The 11,980-nt window shown below is 36.9% G+C and overlaps 1 protein-coding gene and 1 non-coding gene across 2 annotated transcripts in view; one reads left to right on the top strand and one right to left on the bottom strand.

Moving 5' to 3' along the window:
* LOC128248329 (heparan sulfate 2-O-sulfotransferase 1-like) overlaps positions 1–11,980 on the top strand; it is a 196,647-nt gene that overhangs the window by 68,585 nt on the left and 116,082 nt on the right. The gene's annotated exons all lie outside the window — the stretch shown is intronic.
* On the bottom strand, positions 10,406–10,518 carry LOC128250152 (U6atac minor spliceosomal RNA). The gene has a single exon (XR_008266273.1). It is a non-coding gene; the product is annotated as a U6atac minor spliceosomal RNA (small nuclear RNA).

An 11,980-nucleotide genomic window follows, 5' to 3' on the forward strand; every position in this document is an offset into this window, starting at 1 on the left:
GTGAAGCAGCTGTTGCTGAACCCTTAATTATGTTTATAAATGTAGAAGAACTTTTAAACAAGTTCTTCACCGATAATGGTGTTTACATACTGAAGGGCTTGGTAAAAATTATTAATTGTTAATTTATTAATAAATTAATAAATTGATAATCATTTACCCTTTTAATTGTAATATATATATATATATATATATATATACATACACACACACACACACATATATATATACACGCGTACACACACACACACACACACACACACGCGCGCGCATGTGTGTATGTATCTTTGTGTTGTGTTTGTCCCCATCACTACTCAACAAATGGTGTTTGTTTCTTTATGTCCCTGGAACTCAGCAGAAAATGATAGAATAAATACCATACTTAAAAAAAAAAAAAAAGATACTGGGGTCAATTTATTCGACTAAACCCTTTGCGGCAGTACCCTTTTGTACTGTAGTTCATACACTGAAACAAGTAAAAAGATAAAAGATAAAACTGGTGATATTTGCATTTTATAACAATAAAATAAAACTTGTTTATATATTTCACCTACTTCATTGAATCTACCTGACATTTCATAGATGATATGTAGGTCACTCTCTGAGGCAAATTCCTTTTTATTCATCATCTCATGTAAATGTCGAAATTCACAAAATTTCATTCATGCTAGTTTAGGAAAGTAGATTTTTAGTAATTGATTCCTAAAATATTTAACCTCTCTATAGTATCTGATGAGTATCTCCATCTGAAATTGCCTTTATACATGAAAATTTGTTTTAAACTGAATAAAACTAGAACAATTCTATTTTGTTTTCTCCTTTTAACTAAATTTGTACTACAGCAGTAATAGTTTAATTGTGAAATATTATTTCCTTCTTTTGTGTGTTTCTTTTATTTATTCTAATATTTATCTTCCTTCTCTCCAGAATTATTACTAACATTTTTATTTAAATTGTTTGTAATTTATTATCACCATTTAATCATATCTGCTATAATTTCTTTCATATGATAATTTTTTTTCTATTTTTAGGTAAGTAACATCACATGGCAAGAAGTATTGATTGTAGTTAAGTATTTCTTTCTCTTATTCGTTTTCAAGTTTCTTGCACAGATTACATCAGATATAGAATTTTATATTATGTTTTGCATAATTTTAATAAAATTATGGCTGGAAATTTTCACACCTATTATTTCATTTGTGCTTGTTTTCCATAGGGACTTTGTGATCGATACCCTATCATATTGTACATTTAGCTAAGTGTTAAAAGTGATAGAAGTTTGTCTTTTTTTTTTTGTGTGTGTATGTGTGTGTAAACAAATATTAGCTTATCTTTGAACATACTCCTTTGCAACTTATGACATACCACTATACAATTCCTTTTTTATTACATGTATAAAGACATTCACATGTCTTACAAATAAGTCCTGATATTTATTAAACTATTGTCATAGTTTCTTAGCAATTTTGCTACTTGACTTTCTTTGATTTGCCATTTTCTTGCATCTCCTATAAACTTGTTAAGTTATTACTGACTACTACATTAACATTGTAACAGAATTTGTGTTGTGTGATGAGAAAGGAAGCTGGAGCTCATTCAAGGAAAATACTTGAGTTTTCTGATAGGGAGCCTTTCTTGTTAACTCAGTCACTATAAGTAATAGTAATGAAAAGAAGAAATAAGATTTATAAATAAAAGCCATATTAGGTTTAAAAAGGTAATTGATGAATATAAAGTAAATGAGATAGCATTTTGAAAGACTAGGTAAGAATGCATTTAGCTGAAACTATGAATACAGTACTATTTTTTTTAGTGACAAATTAGTCAAGTTGGTGGAGAGCTAATACCACAAAAAATTGATACTTGTTGGTAATAAATATGTCATTCCAATAACCAACATACAACTGCCTGTCACTTTCTTACATTACCCGCTCCTCTCACCCTTTCACTTGGTTTCTCCCATTATATTCTCTCTTCTATTCACTCTCATGCTCTGATTCTCTACCTATCATCACTCTTTGCTATCCTTCTTGAATGTACAGAGACAGTGTAAAGAGGACTGTTTAGTCTTACTAGGAGCAAAACAACCTCTTTTGTGCTAAGAGCCTTGATAAAATGCACCCACTACATCCTGTAAAGCAGTGAAGAGGTTGGTGAATGGACAGAAGCAACAGTGTTGAGAAGATTGTTAGTCATCTCAGGAATAAGACAACTATTCTAGTACCGATGCTGCAATAAAATACTCACTGTACATATTGTCAAATGGTTGGCATTAGAAAGAGCATCCAGCCATAGAAACCATGCCAAATATGTTTCAGAAGAAATATATTTATACCAATTATAATTACACTCAATGGGACAAACACAACTCTTTGAGTAAATGTATCCTTTTTTAAAAACTCTCAAAACTTTCAAAGTTATTTTGAAGTTATCAAAGTGAAAACAAAAAAAATAATGCAGACATGGTTGTATGGTTAAGAAGCTTACTTTGTAGTCAAGTACACTGTGTGGTACCTTGGTAAGTGTCTACTACTACAGATCCAAGACTTGTGAGTGAATTTGGTTGATGGAAACTGTGTGGAAGCCCATCATATATGTGTGTGTCCGTGTTTATCCCTCCCCTAATACATGGCAAACCATGCTGATTTGTTTATATCCTTTAACTTAGTTATGTGAAAGAGATCAATAGCATAAGTACCAGGCTCAAAAATAAGTACTGGGGTCAATTTGCAGTGCTCCAGCATGGCTGTAGTTCAATGACTGAAACAAGAGATAAAGGTAAATAAATAAAAATTTATTGTTATACTTGGGGATGGCCATATTTTGCCAATTACACACATGCACTTTGGTCTCTACTTCAGCTTTATTATTATTATTATTATTATTATTTTCGTTTCATTGTCAAAGCTCTTTCTTCACACATTCTGTGACCTCTTCAATGACTCTTTATCCTACGTATCTCCTCTTGCATTGCTAAGTCCATTTTGTCTTTCTATGGTATGTATCCTTATCTATGCATGCATTTGAATATGTGTGTGTGTGTATGTGTGTGTGCGTGCATATGCATGCACATATATGCATGTGCACATTTTTGTGTATTTGGTATGTGTGTTTTGTGTGCATGTATGTGAGTTTGCTTATTACACTGTTTGTACCCATGACTTTTATTTAGTTATTTTATTTCTTTGTTTATTCATTAATTTGATTTTTCTTTCTCAATCCATCTTTATGTATTATACTGTTTGTATCTGTGTCTTTTTTCTTCTGTCATTCTGTCTTCCGTCATCAGGTTGTGTAGTGTGGCGGAGTGTCATTATTCCATTCATGTTTTCTGTTGAAGTTTGGTCTGTCTATTACTATGTGTACAGCCTCTGTAATCTAAGTGTCATGTTTGTTCTATGTGTTGATAATATCTTAACATCTGTGTTAAGTATGTTGGTAGAGCACTGGTGAGCTTTTCTCCTCCTTGAGCTGCTGCCAGTGTTCACTTATCTGCTCACCTTTGCTACATGCTGTCTCCTCAGTGTTTCTGTACTGTCTCTCAGTACACCATATACTACACATTCCCAATCTTACAGTTTACCTGTGGATTCATCCTACATACTATACATTTTCTATTTGTACATGGGGTCCTCTCAAACGTATATGTTCTGCAGATCAGGGATTTTATGGGGTCCCTGGTCTTTCTACTACTTTAATCCATAAATTCATCTTATCTAAGGTTTTCCTAAAAAGACATGCTAGTTTGCCACCAGGGGTAGCATGAACGAATGTGACAGTCTGATATTTTTGATTGTCATACCATGCATTGGCCTTACCTATCTTCTTGGTCCTTTCTATGTTATTCCAGGAGTTACTCCTATATAGTGGGCAGATCCCATTTGCATTATTCTCTATGATGGCCTTGTACACTCTGATCCTGACTCTTTGGTTGTGTCTAGAGAACTGCATGCAGTGGATGAAGTGTTGTATGTATCTCTCTAATTCTATTAGGTTGCACATGCAGGACATATTTCTCACCACCCTTACCAAGTCCACTGATAGGATATTGAACTTGTTTGTAATAGGTGTGTTCTTGTGGACCAGGTACTTAGAGCCCAGGGTTTAGTTATCTGGACCTTATAATTCCTAGTTTCCAGCCAGATTTCTGTGTCTAAGTCTATAGTTAGGGTACTTGCTTGATTAATCTACTGTTACTTTAATACTCTGGTGGATGGAGTTAGCTATTTACTGGATGCTCTCCATGATGTTGGCTTCTAGTTCATAGACATTGTCATGTAGGGGTGCTTTTACCACTATGTTGATATCATCCACATAACAGGAATACATGGTTATGGAGCTCTATTCTAATCATTTTTTTAGTTTCATATCTCACCATTAGCTACATTGCCAGCAATACTGACCCTGATGGCTGCACCTTCTTCTTGAGTGTATATCTTGTTATTAAACTTGAACAATACATAAACATAAGTAAAAATATATAAACAAGAAAGAAGATATATCTTCATTAAAAAGACAAAAGGTTGTTCTTAGCTCCCCTCCTCACAGTAACATTTCTGAGGAAATTGTTGCTATTTTAAATGTTTTGCTGAACATATACTGAATACATTGGGAAGAATGCCTAGTGTATATTACAGCAGTCGCATAAAGTTCTTTGGTAACATAGGTTGATGAGTGTAGGTGTACAGTGTTTGAAAATAGTGGCCACCAGTAGTCATAGTGGAAATATAGTTAACAGATGACTCAATATGAGTTGTTGAACTAGAAGTCATATTTAATCCAAAATCAAACTTGTAGAACTACCTTTAAGTATTCAAACCTATTTCTATCTGAATGTTGTTAGTACTTGTCAGTGTCTGTGGAATTGACAATGTTTTTGACACTTCAGTATTTGATTGGTCATATTCTATAATTGCTTGCAACAAATATTTCACTCGAGTTGTTTTCTTAAGACCTATTGTGACATACTTTCACTGTTAAATTGTCATTGTTTTCTGGCTTAGTTTTCTTAAGATTTGTCAAAATTTTGACTGTTTCTTTTAGCTGAGTTCAGTTTCCCCAGGGTTTGTATTTTAGACTGTTGTCAACTTCTGACGCTTTTGTTTTTCCAGAGCAAAAGAAGTGGTTAGATTGCTTGAGAAAAATTAGCTTGTAGGATTGATGTGTACAACTGAAGCCACATCTTTTTGTCATGTACAACTATCTTACAGTAGATATCACTCATTAATGAGTAATATCTTTGGCAGTCTTGGTCTTTCTCCATTTTCTGATATTTTTTAAATCTGAGCATTGTATGTTTGGTGATTACCATTATTAGTTGGTATTTATCTAATATTAAAATGTGTCATACCAAATCTTGTATTTGTTGTCATTATAATAAGTCCTATAAATATTTATTCAAGTTAAGGAAGTTTCATAGTGAAGTATTTATCTAAGTAAAGCTATAGCTGCACAGGATCCTTTAGCTCAGAAAAACTTAATCAACACAATACCCAAGCTCTCAACAATGAACTGTTAGCCATGTTAAATATTACTGATCACATTGGGTTGAATTACATAGCAGAACAAACAAGTGTAACATTATTTGTACAACAATATCAATATTAGAGCTGTAAATTGAAGAGCGTCGAGCTTACTATCATGAGGTTGTGAGTTTGAATCACGGATCGGGCTGTGTGTTGTGTTCTTGAGCAAGACACTTTATTTCACATTGCTCCAGTTCACTCAGCTGTAGAAATGAGTTGCAACGTCACAGGTGCCAAGCTGTATCAGCCTTTGCCTTTCCCTTGGATAACACTGGTAACATGGAGAGAGGAGGCCGGTATGCATGGGCGATTGCTGGTCTTCCATAAACAACGTTGTCCGGACTTGTGCCTGGGAGGGTAACTTTCTAGATGCAACCCCGTGGTCAGTGATGACCGAAGGAGGTCTCAGCAAATTGAAGAAGGTATACCACATGAACATGAAAACCAGAAACTTCTTTAAAGACCAACTAGTATAAAGTTTCTTTCTCATAGATTTTTTTTATTCATTAATTTTGTTTCATTTCATTATTTTATTTTCCTCTTTTCAGAATGTATTTTTATCATACTTGTATTTGAGAAATTGAAGTGGTAAAGCATCAGTACTTATTTTCTAATTGAAATTTTTATCTCTGTTCTTTAAATTTCTCCTGTTTTACAGACATATTTAATTCATTCTTTTATGTTTCATTTCTTTCTTATTTCATACTCACTGTGCTTTTCACTTTTGTTTCATTTCCTCTCATAGCTGTCTTTGTCATTTTTCTTTACTGTATTTTTGATAACTAGATTTTGTTTTCTTTTTAATTTTTAATTATGATTGCTTACTTTAGATAAGATTGATGTTAATAAACATTGCCCTCACGGCTCTTCTTTTTTTTTACTGGTATATAATAAAGAAACAATATAACCGTTATTTCTAACTACTTTTTTATCATATGTGTGTATATGTATGTGTATGCATATATATTTATGTGTGTGTGTGGTGTGTGTATACACTGGTATTGAACAGTGAGAATGAGTGTTCAACACAGCATTAGTGGATAATTATTCTTTATTTGAGGGTTAACAAGACTACCATTGGTTTCATGCTGGAAAAAAATTTCTCAGCAATTATCAAGCCTGGTACTTGTCATTATCTTGAATGAGATTTGGGGGGCATAAACAAAATGTATTAAAACTTCTAAATTATGTGCACATGCTCAAACACAAGCAATTGAGTGCACACACTCAAACACAAGCAAAAGGAATAATGCAGATGTGTGTGCCACTGTGTGTATATTTCTGTGTGCACATATTTTGTATGGATATGCATGTTCATATATGTGTGTATTTATATATAGATTTATAAATTTGGTCATGGCCTGGGCTAATGCAAGGGAGGCAGCAATTAGGTTTTTTTCCCATAAGCTGTCTCCCATGTTCTGTATATTTTTTTATTTACCCCAAAATCCTGTACAGTCTCACGTAGCTTCATGCAGTGCTATTCAAGATGGAGATGAGTATCAGTGTTCTATGTGTGTGCATATAACTTTTTATTTTTTTACTTGTTTCAGTCACTTGACTGCAGCCATGCTGGGGCACTGCTTGGGAGGGTTTTAATCAAATAAATTGACCTCAGGATTTATTTTTTAGAGCCTGGTACTTTTTCTATCAGTCTGTTTTACCAAACCACTAAGTTACGGGGATGTAAACACACAAACACTGGTTGTTGAGTGGTGGTGGAGGACAAAGACACACACACACACACACACACATACATATATGTATATATACAGCGAAGAATTCAGGGTACAAGCTGGGGTTCACCAAAAGTCAATCCTAACCCCACCTCTTGTTCATCATAGGCTATAACAGAGGAATTTGAGATAGGCTGTCTCTGGGAGTTCCTCTATGCTGATGACCTTGTTTTTATAGCTGAATCACTACCAGAACATGAGAAGACGTTTCAGGTGTGGAAGCAAGTCTTGAATCGAAGGGTCTTAGAATTAACCTAGCAAAAACCAAAGTCTTAGTAAGTAGGAAGGCAGACAAACCACAAATCCCTTGCAGTAGATGGCACTGCTCAATCTGCTAGAAAGGTATAGGTAGAAACTCCATAAGATGTACTCTGTGTAAGCTATGGACACATAAGAGGTGCAGCAATATCAGAAAAAGGTTAACAGGGAAAATAGCTTTTTCTCTGGTACAATAAACACTGAAAATGTACAGAAAATAGACTCCATCAATTGCCAGTGGGGTAAGCTAAAGGTAGCAGATAGCTTCTGTTATCTAGGTGATCAAGTTAGCAGCGGAGGTGAATGCCCCAAGAGCATACCTCTGAGAATAAGATTAGGCTGGGCAAAGTTCAGAGAATGCCTACCCCTGCTGGCAACAAAGGGTCTCTCCCTCAGAGTGAAAGGCAGATTGTATGATGCCTGTGTGCTAAAAGCTATACTACATGGCAGTGAAAGATGAGCTGTAACAGCTGAGGACATGCGTAGGCTTGAAATAAATAAATCCAGTATGCTTTGCTGGATATGCAATGTTGGTGTGCGCATGGTCAACAGAGTGTAAGCATCTCGAGAGAAAAGTTGTGCATAAGAGGCATCAGATGTGGTGTGCAAGAGAGACAACTGTGCTGGTATAGTCATGTGACGTGTATGGATGAGGTACGCGGACAGCTGAGTAAAGAAGTACCGATCTCTAACTGTGGGAGGAACCTGTAGTAGACGTAGACCCAGGAAGACATGGGACGAGGTGGTGAAGCATGATCTTTGAACTTTGTGCCTCACAGGGGCAATGACTAGTGATCAAGACTTTTGGCGATATGCTGTGCTTGAGAAAACCCATCAAGCCAAGTGAAGTTGTAGCTGTGGCTGATGCTGGTGTCATGTAACTGGCACCCAAGCCGGTGGCATGTAAAAAGCACCTTTCAAGTGTTGGGCTTCATGGAGGCAAGGTGGCTGATGCCACTGGCATGTGAAAAGCTCCTTTTGAGTGTTGGGTTTCATAGACGCAATGACTGAGACCTTTGGCATTATGTCATTCTTGAGAAGAAGACCCATCAAGCCAAGTAAAATCACAGTTGTGACTGATTCTGGTGTCACACAAATGGCACCCGTACCAGTAGCATGTAAAAGCACCCATTACACTCAAAGTGGTTGACGTTAAGAAGGGCATCCAGCTGTAGAAACCATTCCAAATCAGACAAGAGTCTGGTGCAGCCTTCCAGCTTACCAACCTTGGTCAAACCATCCAACCAATGCCACCATGGACAAGGGACATTAAATGATGATGATGATGATGATAATATATTTATATGTATATATAAATACCACATGGGACAAGAATGCAAAACATCAAGACAGTTACGCGATACAAGAAAGGGAAAAAACATCCAGATAGACGATATAAAGAAAACACGGACAAGTCATTCAGAGTTTTCTCTCTTCAGTCAAGATCCAGATTATCCTTGCAATTTCAGTTGGTTATTCTCGATATTGCTCCAATCTGGCCAGCCCCAAGGAAAGACTAAGCTAAGAGCATTAGATTCCTTGGAAGAAAGCAGCGAATGTATACAAAAAAAGGACGGAAGAAAACGAATAATGTTACACAAATACAGTAGGAATAATAACAGGACAAAACCATAGATGTCTTTCGACTAAGGATGAATAAAATTAAGCTGGCATATATGGAAATAAGGCCTTACAGCCAGGATACAAGGTTTCACAGGCACAGGGAGGAATAACGATGTTGCATGCTCAATGGCATATATATATATATATATACAATGGGCTTCTTTCAGTTTCCATCTACCAGATCCACTCACAAGGCTTTGGTGAGCCTGAGGCTATAGTAGACGACACTTGCCCAAGGTGCCATGCACTGGGACTGAACCCAAATCATGTGGTTGGGAAGCAAACTTCTTACCCCACAGCAACATCTGTGTCTAATAATTAATGGTGTGTGAAAGAGGAGAAGGAGTGAGAAATAAAGGGTTTGGGGCTAAGTGGAAATGCTGTTCTATAGAGTGAGGGAGTTAATGAGGGAGGAAATGTCAGTTATGTATGTACATATGCTGGAGTGTATCAATGTTTTAAGAAGGATATAAGAACAGGAACACTGAGTGCATGTGTGGGTGTGTGTTTGTTAGAAAGTTGTGGCAGTAAGGAGGTGAGAAGAAGCATGAATATAGAATAAATGAGAAAGCAAGAATACTATGAGGGAATAAATAGAAGTGTATGAAGGGGTGTGGGTATGAAATACTGTAATGTGGAAGAAAGTTATGAGGAAGAGATGAGCAGTGCTGGGGCAAGAAAGAAAACAAATTGGGTTCTGTGACTCAGGTGAATATAAGTGTATAAATGAAAAGAAGGTAAGAAGAAAAATAAAAATAAAAAGTGAGTTCTGGGAGAGAAAAATTGGAGAAAACTGAAGAAAAATTATTGCAATAAATCTTTTATCTGTTTCAGTCATTAGACTGTGGCCATGCTGGGGCACCACCTTGAAGAACATTTAGTCAGATGAATTGACCCCAGGTTTATCTTTTAAGTCCAGTACTTATTCTGTCAGTTTCTTTTGGTGAACTGCTAATTTACAGGGATGTAAACAAACCAACACCAGTTGTCAGGCGGCGGTGGTGGTGAGGGGCAATCACAGGCACAAAGAAACACACACATATTCATGTATATATGCGTATATACGACAGGCTTCTTTCAGTTTCCAGCTACTAAATCCACTCAAGGATTTGATCAGCTTGATGTTATAATAGAAGACCTTAACTCCAGGTGCCCACAGCTCAAGTTGCCCAGGCAGTGGGACTGAATCCAGAACCATGAGTTTGGGAAGCAAGCTTCTTACCACACAACCATGCCTGCGCCTATTAAGCCATACCTGCACCTATGAAAAGAAGGTTGCTCTGAAGTAGAAAGCAATGCCCATATGTCTTAGAAAGACCAAGTGATTTTTTCTATCCTTGTCAAAAAGAGTGCTAACCATTTTTCCTTTCACTCATAAAAATAAATAAGTAAATAATGCAATACTGATGGAAAGGCCAGGGATATACACAACTCATGCAAGAAATGGGGAGATAGAAATGTCCATATCATGGTGAGGAGCTGATAAACAAAACTTAGAAGATAATTGATAGATCTGTAAGTACATGTCAAAGTTTGAAAGTGTTTATAATATAAATGGGAAAAGGAGAATGTCCTGAGAATCCAAAGATGATAAAAGGTTGTAAAATCAGCAGAGAGAGGAAAATTGGGAAAATCAGCTGTAGTGACTTCAGCTTGAATACATGTTTTGGAAAAGCTGGTTTGATCACATGGTAGAGGAAAATGTCAGAAGGAAAAGAAATCTATTACACTGAAGAGTGAAGCGGAAGAGAGGTAAGAGGACAGGAAAACAGGGACAAGGAAGAAAATATGGGTACAAGTGTGCATGCATATGTTTGTGTGTTAGCGAGCTAATGTGTCAATGGTAGAGAAGGTAGAAAAGAGAGGGGTCAGGCACAATGTAAAATACATATATATCCTTTATGTTTTATGCATTAGACTGTGGCCATTTTGAAGCACTGCCTCCAGGAACTTATAGTCAAATACCAGTACTTATTTTTTTATAAAGCCTGGTACATACTCTTTCAGTTTTTTTTGCTGAACTGCTAAGTTATAGGGATGTAAACACTCAAACACCAGTTGTCAAACGATTGTGGGGGGACAAATGCAGATACAAAAGATAAACACACACACACATGTCTATATATCATCATCATCATCATCATCATCATCATCATTTAACGTACACTTTCCATGCTAGCATGGGTTGGACGATTTGACTGAGGACTGGTGAACCAGATGGCTACACCAGGCTCCAATCTGATTGGCAGAGTTTCTACAACTCGATGCCCTTCCTAACGCCAACCACTACGAGAGTGTAGTGGGTGCTTTTACGTGCCACCGGCACGAAGGCCAATCAGGTGGTATTGGCAACGGCCACGCTCAAAATGGTGTATTTTATGTGCCACCTGCACAGGAGCCAGTCCAGCGGCACTGGCAATGACTTCGCTTGAATGTCTTTTCATGTGCCACCGGCACAAGTGCCATTAAGGTGGTGCTAGTACCGATCATGCTCAAATGGTGCTATTTACACGCCACTGGCAATGATCACGCTCAGACGGTGCTCTTAGCGCTCCACTGGTACAAGTGCCATCACGATTTTGCTTTCACTTGCCCCAACAGGTCTTCACAAGCCGAGTTTAGTGTCCAATGAAGGAGATGTTGGCATGGGTGCCAGTTGTCGAATTTAGTTCGATTTCAATTTCACTTGCCTCAACAGGTTTTCGCAAGCAGAGTTTAGTGTCCAATGAAGGAAAGGTACACATAAGTGGGCTGGCTACACCCTTGGCAGAGGCCTTCGATTATGGTCTCACTTGCCGGGACTTCTCATGCACAGCATATTTCCAAAGGTCTCGGTCACAA

This window comes from Octopus bimaculoides, chromosome 1 (assembly GCF_001194135.2).
Source record: "Octopus bimaculoides isolate UCB-OBI-ISO-001 chromosome 1, ASM119413v2, whole genome shotgun sequence".
NCBI lineage: Eukaryota > Metazoa > Mollusca > Cephalopoda > Octopoda > Octopodidae > Octopus > Octopus bimaculoides.